Source organism: Dendroctonus ponderosae, unplaced genomic scaffold (genome assembly GCF_020466585.1).
Source record: "Dendroctonus ponderosae isolate FM_Combo_2020 unplaced genomic scaffold, Dpon_F_20191213v2 Dpon_F_20191213_4, whole genome shotgun sequence".
In the NCBI taxonomy this organism is placed as follows: domain Eukaryota; kingdom Metazoa; phylum Arthropoda; class Insecta; order Coleoptera; family Curculionidae; genus Dendroctonus; species Dendroctonus ponderosae.
In genome coordinates, this window is record NW_026018611.1 from 12,050,039 (window position 1) to 12,061,817 (window position 11,779).

An 11,779-nucleotide genomic window follows, 5' to 3' on the forward strand; every position below is an offset into this window, starting at 1 on the left:
TGACTTTTTACTTTTTAAAACTGACATGAACTGACACAACACTGACAGTTTCATTTAAATCACTTTAACCATGCTGTGCACAAACAAACGAACTTAAAATTAACCGAAAGTAAAGCAACTCAAAACTACGTGGCACACCACATTGTGTTGAATTCCCGAAAGAGACAAATAATCCGCCATCTGACTATCRAYGGGCTAGATAACCTCAATCAATTGGYGACGTTAGAAAAGATCCTCAACCATTTTCGAGCATAAATAAGTGGTTTTGGAAAAGCGAATTTCAAAAGCTTGTAAGTGTGTTTTGGCTTAATTTATGGACGACCACCCAGGAATTTTGTTCGCTGTAAGTGCTTAATTTGAAGTGTTCTTTCAGGCAAAAAAATAAAAAACTAAAAATTCGGAGGGAGAGAGCGACATCTATTAGAACAACSTAGATAATRTCAAGAAGTATTTTCATGAAACTAAAAATAGTCGAACGCCACTGGTAAAAGCAATAAGTACAAAGCACTCGCATACACAGACACAGAGCGTCGTCGTTCAGGGTTACCAATTAATTACGAAAACCGAGGAGAACGAGGCCAATACTCGCTCACGTGACTTCAGAGGTTGCTGACGTATGGCCTAGCAACAAACAGTTGAATAACATCGGTAATGTTTCCGACATCACCGACCAGGAGCTCAGAAATAGCGAGCGATAGTCGAAATCGAACACTTTCAAAGCCAGTAGACAAAACCTCCTGGTAGGATTGCCTATCTTCACGGTCAGAAAGAAGGGGACCACTTTGCCATGCGATTCGTTCTCTGGCTGGTAAATTAAAAAGGGAAAGGGAAGGTCCCGCCTAAGTCCCCACCCACCCAACGCGATGATTGGTAGAAAAGTGGCAGATGTTTTGAGTTAGTGTGATATTTCTCAGGTTTTTTTGTTGACGAAATGGCAAATTATGGCTTCAAATAAAGGTGGCTGTATTGCAGCTCATAAAAAGGACTCTTGGTATTTGGCCATTTTCAGACCCTAGTTGTAATGGGGTTTTAGTAAATTTAACTTTTATAAATCGTCCCGATTCATTAAGTCCTGTTGATCTGACTAAGTTGTATTCCTAGAAATTACATGGCTTATGTTCAGGAATACACAAACTAGCCAGTGCACTGCCGGATACCAAGAAGAACTAACTTTAAATATATATATATATATGAATTAAAGTAGAAGTTCTTAATAACAAATACGTTAGTAAATGACAATAAAAATTAAATTTGGAAAATTGTTTTAAATTGTAGATAGTTGATCGCATTTGAAAAATGTGAAGAAAATTTCCAATTTGGCCTTTCTTTGACAGTCCTCTCCTTCTGAAAAAGTCTTTACTTTTATTTATTTTTTATTTTCTTTATTATTTTCCATTTTTGTTCGCTTACCTGTCAAAGATTTAGTTGGCGTAGGTAAGTCAAAAATCATTTACTTACGGAATTTTAAAAGATTTGTATTTGAAAATAGTTTGCTTAAAATACTCCCCTGCTTGATGTTGCCCTGAATCGATCGCAACTAGGTATGACACAAACCAGTATTTTTCAGTCACAGGTTCCATGTGTGCTGTTCCAACCTCGTACCTGTTCCAAGTATCTGTGATTTTTTGGCACCTGTTATTTTGGCCCATGATAAATATTGGTTTGTACCTGAAACCGGGCTGAAGCGTATTTTGAGTCCAGTCGGATTAGACTTTAAAAGGCCTGTTTCGGACACTGAAAATATGATGGTAAAAGATTATTGAAAGTTGTTCGGAAGGATGTCAGAATATTGAGACTATAGTTTATGCTCGATTTCCGGCTGTGGAACATTGTTTATAAACAATTATTTATAAATAATTAAAGACAGTGCGAAAGCCCGTTTTTTGTGCTTAATTGTTGAACTGTTGATGCTATTGAAAAAAAGTTTTATCCTTTTTTTCAAGTATTAAAAATACCTATGATATCAGATAAACTACATTAAAATCCGTTCATTAGTTTACTTAAAAATTAAAAAAAAACCGTCGATTTCAACGTTTTGTTAATTTTCAATAATTAATTTAGTTTTGTTTCAAGAAAATGGTACCATAACTTTGTTTGGTCAGTCAGTAATGAAATTTTCATTTACTGTACGTTGTATTATAACTCTTTACCAGTAAAATACAGCCTCAGAAAAGTTTCTCCGACGTCTTAAGAAAAATGTATTTAGAATCTGGCAAGAGTCCTTTTTACATAACAAATAGGAATGAACAGAAAGTTACGAATATTTGGAGCTAAAATTTATACCACTTATAAAGTATACAGACACCTTCCAAAAAAGTTATAGTGCCATAACCAAATTTAATTATAAAAATTTTTACTTTCATCTATTTAGTGCCCGGAAAAAATCTAATCTAATCCGACTGCACTCCATTGAAGGATATCCACGCCACTTCCTAGTAATATGGGTGCGAATCTGCTGGCTCAGCAATAAATTATGACCAAAGACCGAATGCCTTTTGTTCCTTTATGTATGCAAGGGCTGATGTTCAAAAAAAAGTCATAACATTTTTTATGAGTAGCGTTTTACCATTTTATCGAAACTTTATTTGAACACAAAAAAAGGTGACCACATTTTTTATCTTTCCTACTTAAGGGCAGTAAAATGTGAAAAATCTTCTATTTTCATGCCAATCACTGATTACAATTCATCTTATCACTTAATCGAAAATTGGCCATTTAATACTTCAGCTATGTTTGATATAAACAGATATTGAAGCATGTCCAGACTAGGTAAATAGCGCCTATACAAATTTGAATATAGTTGGTCCACTACTCCACTGGGCAGACGCAACAAATGCTATTTTATTTCAGAAGCACTGCTATTGGTCGAAAAAGATCAAGTTTCAAGAACAAGAAACAGCTCAGAATTCCGAAAAAACAGGTAGTCAGCCACAACCTGTGACTCACAGGCCAGGTCACATTAAAGAAAATATCGGAGACGGCTGTTACTGCTGTTCCCCATATTTTATGTTCATTAAATATTGCTATTTGCCGAAACATGGGTGCATGGATTCGAAAACCATCAGGTCCCACTCCCATATATACAAAACCTTAGCACTTCATGAGAATAAAATATCTCCTTTCACTAAAACTCAGGCCAATTGACAACGTCGTGAGGAATCAAAAGGCTCAAAGGCAGGTATTTGCCTTTTTGCTTTGTTTAAATATCGAAATCCCAGATGTTGTACTGGTATTGACCAGCATCGTAGGCGAGCCCTGTTATTTTAAATCACATGTTATTGTAAATATCGGTCACAGGTACCGACTGTTCCATATCGATATGTGTTCCAAATTACCTGTGACAAGTATTTCGCCTCATCCCTAATCGCAACCACTATCTATAACTTTTCGTCCTGTAGGTACCTATGATTGTACATAAAACTTCGCCCAAATCTTAAAAGAGCAATAAGTTTAATTAATTAATTATAAAAGACGAAATACGCCAAGTAAAGTATGTAGATATAGATATAGTTTTTGCTATTTATTAATGATAAAAAAATTACAACAAATGTCAAACTGGTTCTTAATAGCCCGCTAAGAGTGGAAAATTATTTCGATTAATTGCTCTACCTGGAATCGCTAAAACGTATCAACATTTATCTATATCGATGGCTTAAACTTCGGCGAAACGTTGCTCCAAGATAAATACCATATTTTGCCGCTATCTATTAATTTATTAACCCATGCAACTAAACAGACATTTTTTATATAAGTAGGTACCTACCTATGTTTTGCGTGGCGGCGGAATCTCCTCTAGGTTTTTATCTAGATACTACTAGATAAAAAAAAATTGATTACAAACAACTAAACACACTAAAACCTATAAAAATTCCAAAATGGGTAAATAAACAAATATTGATCCACTTCTAAATTTTGACGACAATAATCATAGACTTTCAACATACAACAGATTTCGACACCAGCATTGTTTTTATCACGCTCAGAATACGTCCACATATTACGCGCCGTGTAATTATTGCTCTTACATCATTGGTAGTTTATAATAATTCCGAGCACTTTTTCCATTAGTCAACAACGCTTTGAAACAAACCAATTGTTAACTTCAATCTGAGGCTGCAATTTTAGTTTCACGTGAAAATTTGCTATTTCTTTTAAGTCATGGATTTGTGTTTTCAATGTGTTACTGTTTTTGATATAACAATTAGCCCATAAGAGAGTCTGCAATACGACAATCTCAGTTCAATTTTTTTCCTGTACCTAATTGAGCAAATTTGTGTTCAGTCATTGATAATTTTGGAAAACATGTATTAAATTTAAAGAAAATTAGAAATATATATATATATAGTCTTATTGGAGACAGAGAAATTTACTAGATACTTACATATCTGTTTGTAAATCTGGTTGAAATTGCAATTTTTAAAGTTGTATCAGAAAGGGATTTTTCAACAGTCACAATATTCGAATATTCGGCTTAAGGCAGACAAAGCACAATAGGTAGGCGTATTATATAATAATCAATATACGTAAAGAAAACAAAGGAAATAAAAAGGATAGGCCGTCATAAATATCGCCAAATTTCGAAATAGATTTATTTGAAATCTATTACGATTAAGTCATGACCCGGCTGCAGTCTTGCGATGCAACAAACTCAGCTGCATTTGATGAAAAAAATTATTCGAATTTAGCGTTAAGAGAATGTGGCGTGCACGCAAAATTTTTGGCACAAGTCATGTTTCATATTCATTCGTATTGAGTAAAGGTCCCATATTTTTTAAATTTATTTTGCTTCTTTTAGTTTCAAAAGTCCAAGCTGTCTGTTATCATAAGCGTAATTAATTATAAGTATATACAATACAAAATTAGACCTGGGTAACACTGTGTTGAGTTGCGGTTTTGAGCGGTTGATGAGTTGTAATTCATTAGCCGATGAGTTATAACTTATTTATCAAAGTTGATTAAGGCTTTAAGAGACCAGAGACTAGAATTTTAATATCTAAAAAATAGGTCATCCAAGTGTTTACATGTTTTACCACTTTGTCCAAACAACTAAAAAAAAAGTTTACCTCATTTTTTAACTCATAATTTAAGTAACAATTTTGTTCGTTTTTGTTCTGTGCCAATTGGAAAATGAAGTTGAAAGTAGCAGATGCGGGACAATGATAAAAACGGCACTATTTAATTATTTTAATACTTCTTCAAGACTCAAATTATGTGTGAACGTTCTGCCTATGTAGATTCATTATAGTGAATGCATCTTCATGGCAAAGCAGTAGTTATTTTTTTTTAAATCGTAATTATGCATAATCTCAGTCTGCGGTGCACTTAACGACGGACTCGATTTTACGGATTACGAATTTTTTAAAAGTAACTACTGCTTTGCCATGAAGATGCTTTCACTATAATGAATCTACTTTAACAGAACGTTCACACATAATTTCAGCCTTGAAGAAGACCCTAATAAAGGTCGAAACGTCGGCAAATAAATAAATAGTGATGTTTTCATCATTGTCCCACACCTGCTACTTTCAACTTAATTTCAGTAACGTTCTCCCAGAGCAAAGGAACTGAGTTACTGCGCTGGTTCGTTGAATTGGCGCATGTAGACATTTGCATAGCACTGCGCCAGCTCTTCAAAGTTAACTGAGTTAGGCCTATTTTGTAGGCAAACAACACTGTGTTGAATTGCGCTTTTGAGTTTATCCTGTAATGTGAGTTAGTGACTTATCGCGCCTCACTGCGCCACACCTTGAATTACGCTTGGGGCGGAATAGTTCTAGAATTTGCCATTTCTGAAATTTCAAGCTGCCATTTCGTTGGTTTTTATTTTCTATCATCGTTTGGAAATTGAGCAATTTATTTTTTAAGTGATTTCTTCGCGGTTTTTTATTTAGTCAATATTTTTAGAAAAACAAAATTAATTCTGTCATTAATTTTAGTTTTGGCGTTGTGCATTAATGCAGTTGAGTGAACTTCAGTCAAATGTAAATGGCTCTAAACTTAAAATTAAATTAGTAAAAGATTGGCGTTTGGAGAGTTTTTCGTTTAATTCTTGATGACTTTCGCTAAGTGGAAACGTGAAATTTGCCTTTGGAAATATTGCCGTGCGAACCTAAATGCCAACAATAAACAAACTGAAATCGAACTACCAAGTAAAGCATGAATCACTGAAAGGGCGAACAATTACATGATTAAATAATCATGTTTATTCTGTAGTTCGGTGTCTTTTTTTTTTCGAAAAAGTGTATGATTGTTCAGTTTGCTACCGACAGTGTTCGAAATTGGTCGATGATGGCATTCTTAGATGGAAAATGTAGAAACATTGCTGCCCTTATGGCAAGTGCGAAAGTTTGGAAAAGTGTAGTCTACTTCTTGAGGATTAATGGCTATAAATGGAGGATAGTGGTCAGCTTGCAAAAAGCTGGTAAGAGTGATCTCTAATATGTGAATCTTTTAGCTTGAACTGAGTTTAGTTTTCCGACACGCAACTGAAGTTTTATGGATTCTTTATTACTCTCTCTTTATGATTTTAAATAAGTTTCGCTTTGGAGAGATTTCTTGCTGTRCTAAACACATTTTTTCTTTCTTTCCAGGTGGMACTACGCAGCTTTCGGTAAGCTTATCATTACTTTGCTCCTGGTTCCCAAATACATGTAGTACGTTTAGTCCCATATTCATCAAATGACTCATAGAGCGGATTTGGTATGGATTGAGCTATTGGTTGTTTCGTAGTTAATTTTTAAACTTTGGAMATATTTTAGACGACTTTGTATTTTTCACATYAGATTCATCTGAAGCTTTTCGCTAAAGAACCGCTTCAGATATGGAAATTTGGGTTCCAGTATTCAATACAATAAGCATCAGCTTACTGATAGTGTGGATTTGGATCCGATTAAACCATTGATTCCTTCGAAAGAAATTTGTGAACTTTGGCAATATTTTGGGTGGCTTTGTATTTTTACATCAAGTTCTGAAGCTTCTCTCCAAAGAACAGATTCAGATTTGCAAATATGGGTTCCGCTATTATATTTTTTGTTTAAAAAGTCAAATTTTAGTTTTGCCTGTTTTTCTTTCATTGTGATATCGACTTAAGCGTGACGCCACCCTTTTTGGTGTCTTCCAAAAATCATTTGAGCCACAGAGTTCGTTTTTATATTATTGGATAGAGAATTGACAACTCGATTCAGTTATAACACGCGTGAGTAAATTCTGGTAGATTTGCACATAAGTCACCCTAAATTTGAATATCCCACATTTAAGCGCAAGTTTATGCCAAAATTTCATTAAAAAAAACGACTTCTACAGAACGACAATCTTTCAGGTTTCTACCGGCTTTACTTTGGAAGTTGGAATTGTTTAATAAAGAGTATGCAGTTGTGTAAAAGCGTTCATTTTTAAATCAACATTCGAAAAATGCGCTGCAAAATGTGTCCCGCAATAGTTTTTTCAAATTCTAAACCAAAATTTTCTTAACGGCGAGTGAAGTTTTGCGCGAAATTGGCGCACCAAGCGATTTCGGAAGCACTGCGCTAACTGCCGAAAATTCACTGAGTTATCCATGCCTAATACAAACAGGGTGGCCAACTTTTCAAACGCGTATTACCGTACCAGCCATTGGAAAATACCGTATTTTACCGTACCTACGGCCTAGTGACCAAGAAACAAAAAAATCTGGGTTCCATGAGTTCATGAAGGCTGAAGACATGGCTGCTGACAAAAAAAAGGTCCCCCCATAGTGGGACATAGGTCTCAATGACATGAAAAGAGCCTCCACACTGGGTTAAAAGCAAGATCCCATGATATTTACCGTACAAAAATAACAAAATTACCAAAATAACGTACAATCGGCGTACGGTAACGGGTTCGGGACCTACACCGTACAATTGCCCAAATTACCGTACATCTACGGTAAATACCGTACGAATGGCCACCCTGAATACAAAAGTTATAACTGTGTATACGTAACCAAAACGAATTGTTGCGAACATCGCCATAAGAAAGCTTGCGTGAAGAAAATACGGCGTAAAATTCATTCGTAAAGAAAAATTGCACGTTAACTTACTTTCGAATAGAATAGGTACCTATACCTAGGTATAGAAAATAGAAACATATTTATTATTACTGGCATACAAATTGAAGTTTAATCGAGTATCATAATACTAAAGGTACTTCGTCCCCAAACCCAAAAAAGTAAGTAGGGCTTAGTAGAAGGTGTCATAAAATAAAAATGTACTAGAAAGTATCAATAAACTATGTGAGTATTAAGTAAGAAAAATGAGTTTTACGTTGCATTATACTTATTTCAGTGTGTTTAAATGTACCCATTTTGTACAAGAAAATTACTGGTATCTGCAGTGTTTGAAACATAGCGCCAAAACTCGCATTTAGGGAAGTCAAAAGGTGGCAAGAAACATGGTAGCACTTAGTGGACTATAAAAAAATTCGTCGAACAATAAATTAAATAAGCAAACCTTATGGGTAAATGGAAAATTTTCTTTACTTCTGGATCGACCTGTTGCGTTAACCAGTAGCCTACCAAGTAGGTAGTTTATTTATTACTGTGCAATTATATATGCAATCTGTAAATCTTATAAACGTAATTAATTAAATTAATTGTAACCAAAGTAGAGGTGTGTTTGTTCACATTTGCATTTCGCATATCCATTATAATATTATGACATGACTTGTTCCACTAATGCATAACAATTTTCAAGCCGAGTGTGAAAGCTTGTATTGGTTACGTTATTAGAAATAATGCTTAGTTCTGGCTTTATAAATCGCAATAATTATTAACAGTTTTAAGATTAGGTTCAGGAGAGCAAAGCGTGTTTGGTATGTTGAGACGCAATAAAAATTTCGTCATCGAGTTTCGAATTGCAAAAAGATTATGTTAATAATATTTAAATAAGATTTTGCCATTTTTTGTTAAATTTTTTAAAATTTAGTCTAATTTATGTAGATACCCATATGAAATTTTTACGAAATTAATTATTTTTAAACAACCAACTACGTTGGGATATTTTTGATATGCTTGGACTTTCAAGGAAACATAATTGTCTAAACTTCTTGTTTTTCGGAATATCTGAAATGAAAATACTAAGAAAAGAGTACGGGGGAACAATTAACAAAATAAAATAGAAACTTCGGTACTTCTTTGTAGGGCTATCATGAAGGTTATAAGGAGAATTGGTAAAACACATTTTCTATTATTTATTTATTATTAATTATTATTATTAACTGAATAGTTGTTATCGAAATTTCTAGACGCTATCTGAATTTGTTAAACAATGCAAATAACAAATGTGTCGTATGTGATAGGTATGTTTTGTCTACTTTTGCCCTTGATCGTTACAGGATGTTTATTATTTTGTATTTCTCTTTGGGAACATTTGTAGGTAGGTATGTGCTAGAGGAGCTATGTCTGTAAATTTTACTTATTTAGAATGAGTATTTTGATMGTTTCGATCTTAGTTAATTGTGGTGTGSTCAATAGCAAGACCCCAATATACCACAGAAAACATTTCTAGAAGCCAATTGCGACTTCCTTCTTTTATACAGAGTGTACCTATACCTATATATTGCGTAGTTAAAATTCGAGAATCAATACATAAGTCGGCTAAACTCAAATGTTCTGCTTAAATGATTCYTATGTCTTTTAAGAAACAAGTCTTATGCAAACAAAATCTAAAACAAAATCTATCGAAAACAAAATCTTATGCTACCGTAGCAGATTGGCAAATTTGTCCGATAGTGTGAATGAGCAAGTTTTTTTAAAYTTGAATCGCACAGTTAAGCGCTATTTTTCAACGTTCGGAGTTTCATCAAGATTTCTTTCTTTTCATATCTGTATAATTTCTAGTTGAATAATCCATTCGATTTGTCGTGGTATGTGGATTATATGGCTAGATAAATACTATGTGCGCCACTGGGATTAGTCTTGATAGAAGAAAGTAAGCGCCTTTGCTGGTTTGTCGAAGGACATACTTGATAAGACACCGTTTAATAAAATATAGGAAGTAATTCCATTTTTATTTTAAGAGTTGTGCTCCACACTTTCCCGGAATTGATGAGTAAAAACGTTGGAAACCGGAGAGCAAATTTTACATTAAATCATCTATAAGTCTATATAACACATTATCACATTGGAATTTCTAACTCTTCTAAAAGTATGATAGCTTAGTTAGGGTGTTTCTACTTTAGAAATTTGATGATAATTTCAAAGCAATAAAACCAACTGCTCGCTTTACATGATTTTTCCAGTACTGCAAAAGTTCCATTTACCTTATTAGCCAATATTACGTTGTCGCTGAGTTAGGTACGCAGCTAGTAAGACGCTTATTCAGAAGCTGCGCAAATTATGTGTTTGTGTGTGGTACATTTTTCAGTTCCATTTAGCCATTGATTTAAGAGCCAGATATCTAACCACCACTGAGCTTAAAATAGATGCAGTTCGAGCTGTTCAATAATGCCAGCTTTACAGACTCGCATGTATAAAGCTTTACGTAATAACCCGAAAATTGAGAGAATCCCTGGTCCGACTGCAATGCGTACAATCCGAATATCTGCGATCTTTCCCGAGGCTTGAAAGCTTTTCAATGCAGTCCGTTTTACACCACACAACTCCGATCGAAATTGATGCCACGCTGGGCTTGGGTTTAGGAGCTTCCTTGGCTTCATAGTTTTTATATTTGCCTACTTGCTTGGAAAAAGATGTTTGCCGTTCATTTTATGAACTGGTTTTACGAATTGATGTTGAACTAGAAGTTTATTGAATAGAAGAAAGAATGTCGCAATATTAATTCATGCATTATGAGTTGTTCGAATGTTCGAACTCGCAAGCGATTCAAAGAAAAATGATTCCTTTACAAAACATTATTAGTTATGAAACCAATTTTCACCGTTAACGTTAAACCTGCTGAGGTCTATCTTTATGCCTTGATGTTGATGTTGGTCAATCATCAATCAGAAAAAGTTTTGTTTTGTTCAATTGGGAGCATGCCAAATTTTCATAAATTTTGCATTGCTTCATTTGCATTTAACTTTATCCAAACCACTAATTTCTTGCAAAAACATGGACTAATAGAAAAATAACTGGGCTAGAGGACACCTCAAGCAGAAATCAAATCACTTGTAGTGGTCAGAATTTATCCAGTTCCAAATTTTGCTGAAATTTGGCTTTGTAGCGATTTTTGGGACAACATTGTATAGGTACTTAATTCCTCGCCATTCAAAAATAACAATCAAACGACATTCAGCAAAAAAATTGGCAATGGTGTTCGTTATTTTGGATAATAATGTAAGCAACCAAATGACTCAGTTTGTTCGTTGTTTAAACATTTCAGACAGCACAATTTCGAGCGTATTGTTTTTTCTGTAAAAAGTTTTAAGTTTTCCTGGAAGCATGATCAAAAGACGAAATAAATAGTATAATTGTATAAAAAACCCTGTATAACACGGGTGTTTTCCTTAAGCACATGATCAATAGGGTACTGCAAACATCTTTCGCTCAAAAGAAGACGATCAGACCTGTTTTATTAGGAAAAAATGTATGGTTTCTTTGCTATTAATGGTAATTTCTTAAGAAAAAATTACGATGGATTTTAATAAAACTTTCTGTAAATTTGGTTAAAGTATGGCTCATGTTTTGATGAAGCAACTAAGTTCATTCGTTTTGGGTTCGACTGACTTATTGGGTGTCTTGGTACAAAAACTACCAGAACTTTTTATTTGGAAGCTGGAAAAAACTTTTTTTTCAGTTAATGCGCTAATCCTTTTTGAATAT

The 11,779-nt window shown here is 34.2% G+C and overlaps 1 long non-coding RNA gene across 1 annotated transcript; it reads left to right on the forward strand.

Annotated features, from left to right (window-relative positions):
* Positions 1-54: 54 nt before the first annotated feature.
* LOC125504227 lies at positions 55-1,259 on the forward strand. Its single transcript, XR_007281351.1, has 2 exons — positions 55-290; positions 374-1,259. It is a non-coding gene; the product is annotated as an uncharacterized LOC125504227 (long non-coding RNA).
* Positions 1,260-11,779: the final 10,520 nt, after the last annotated feature.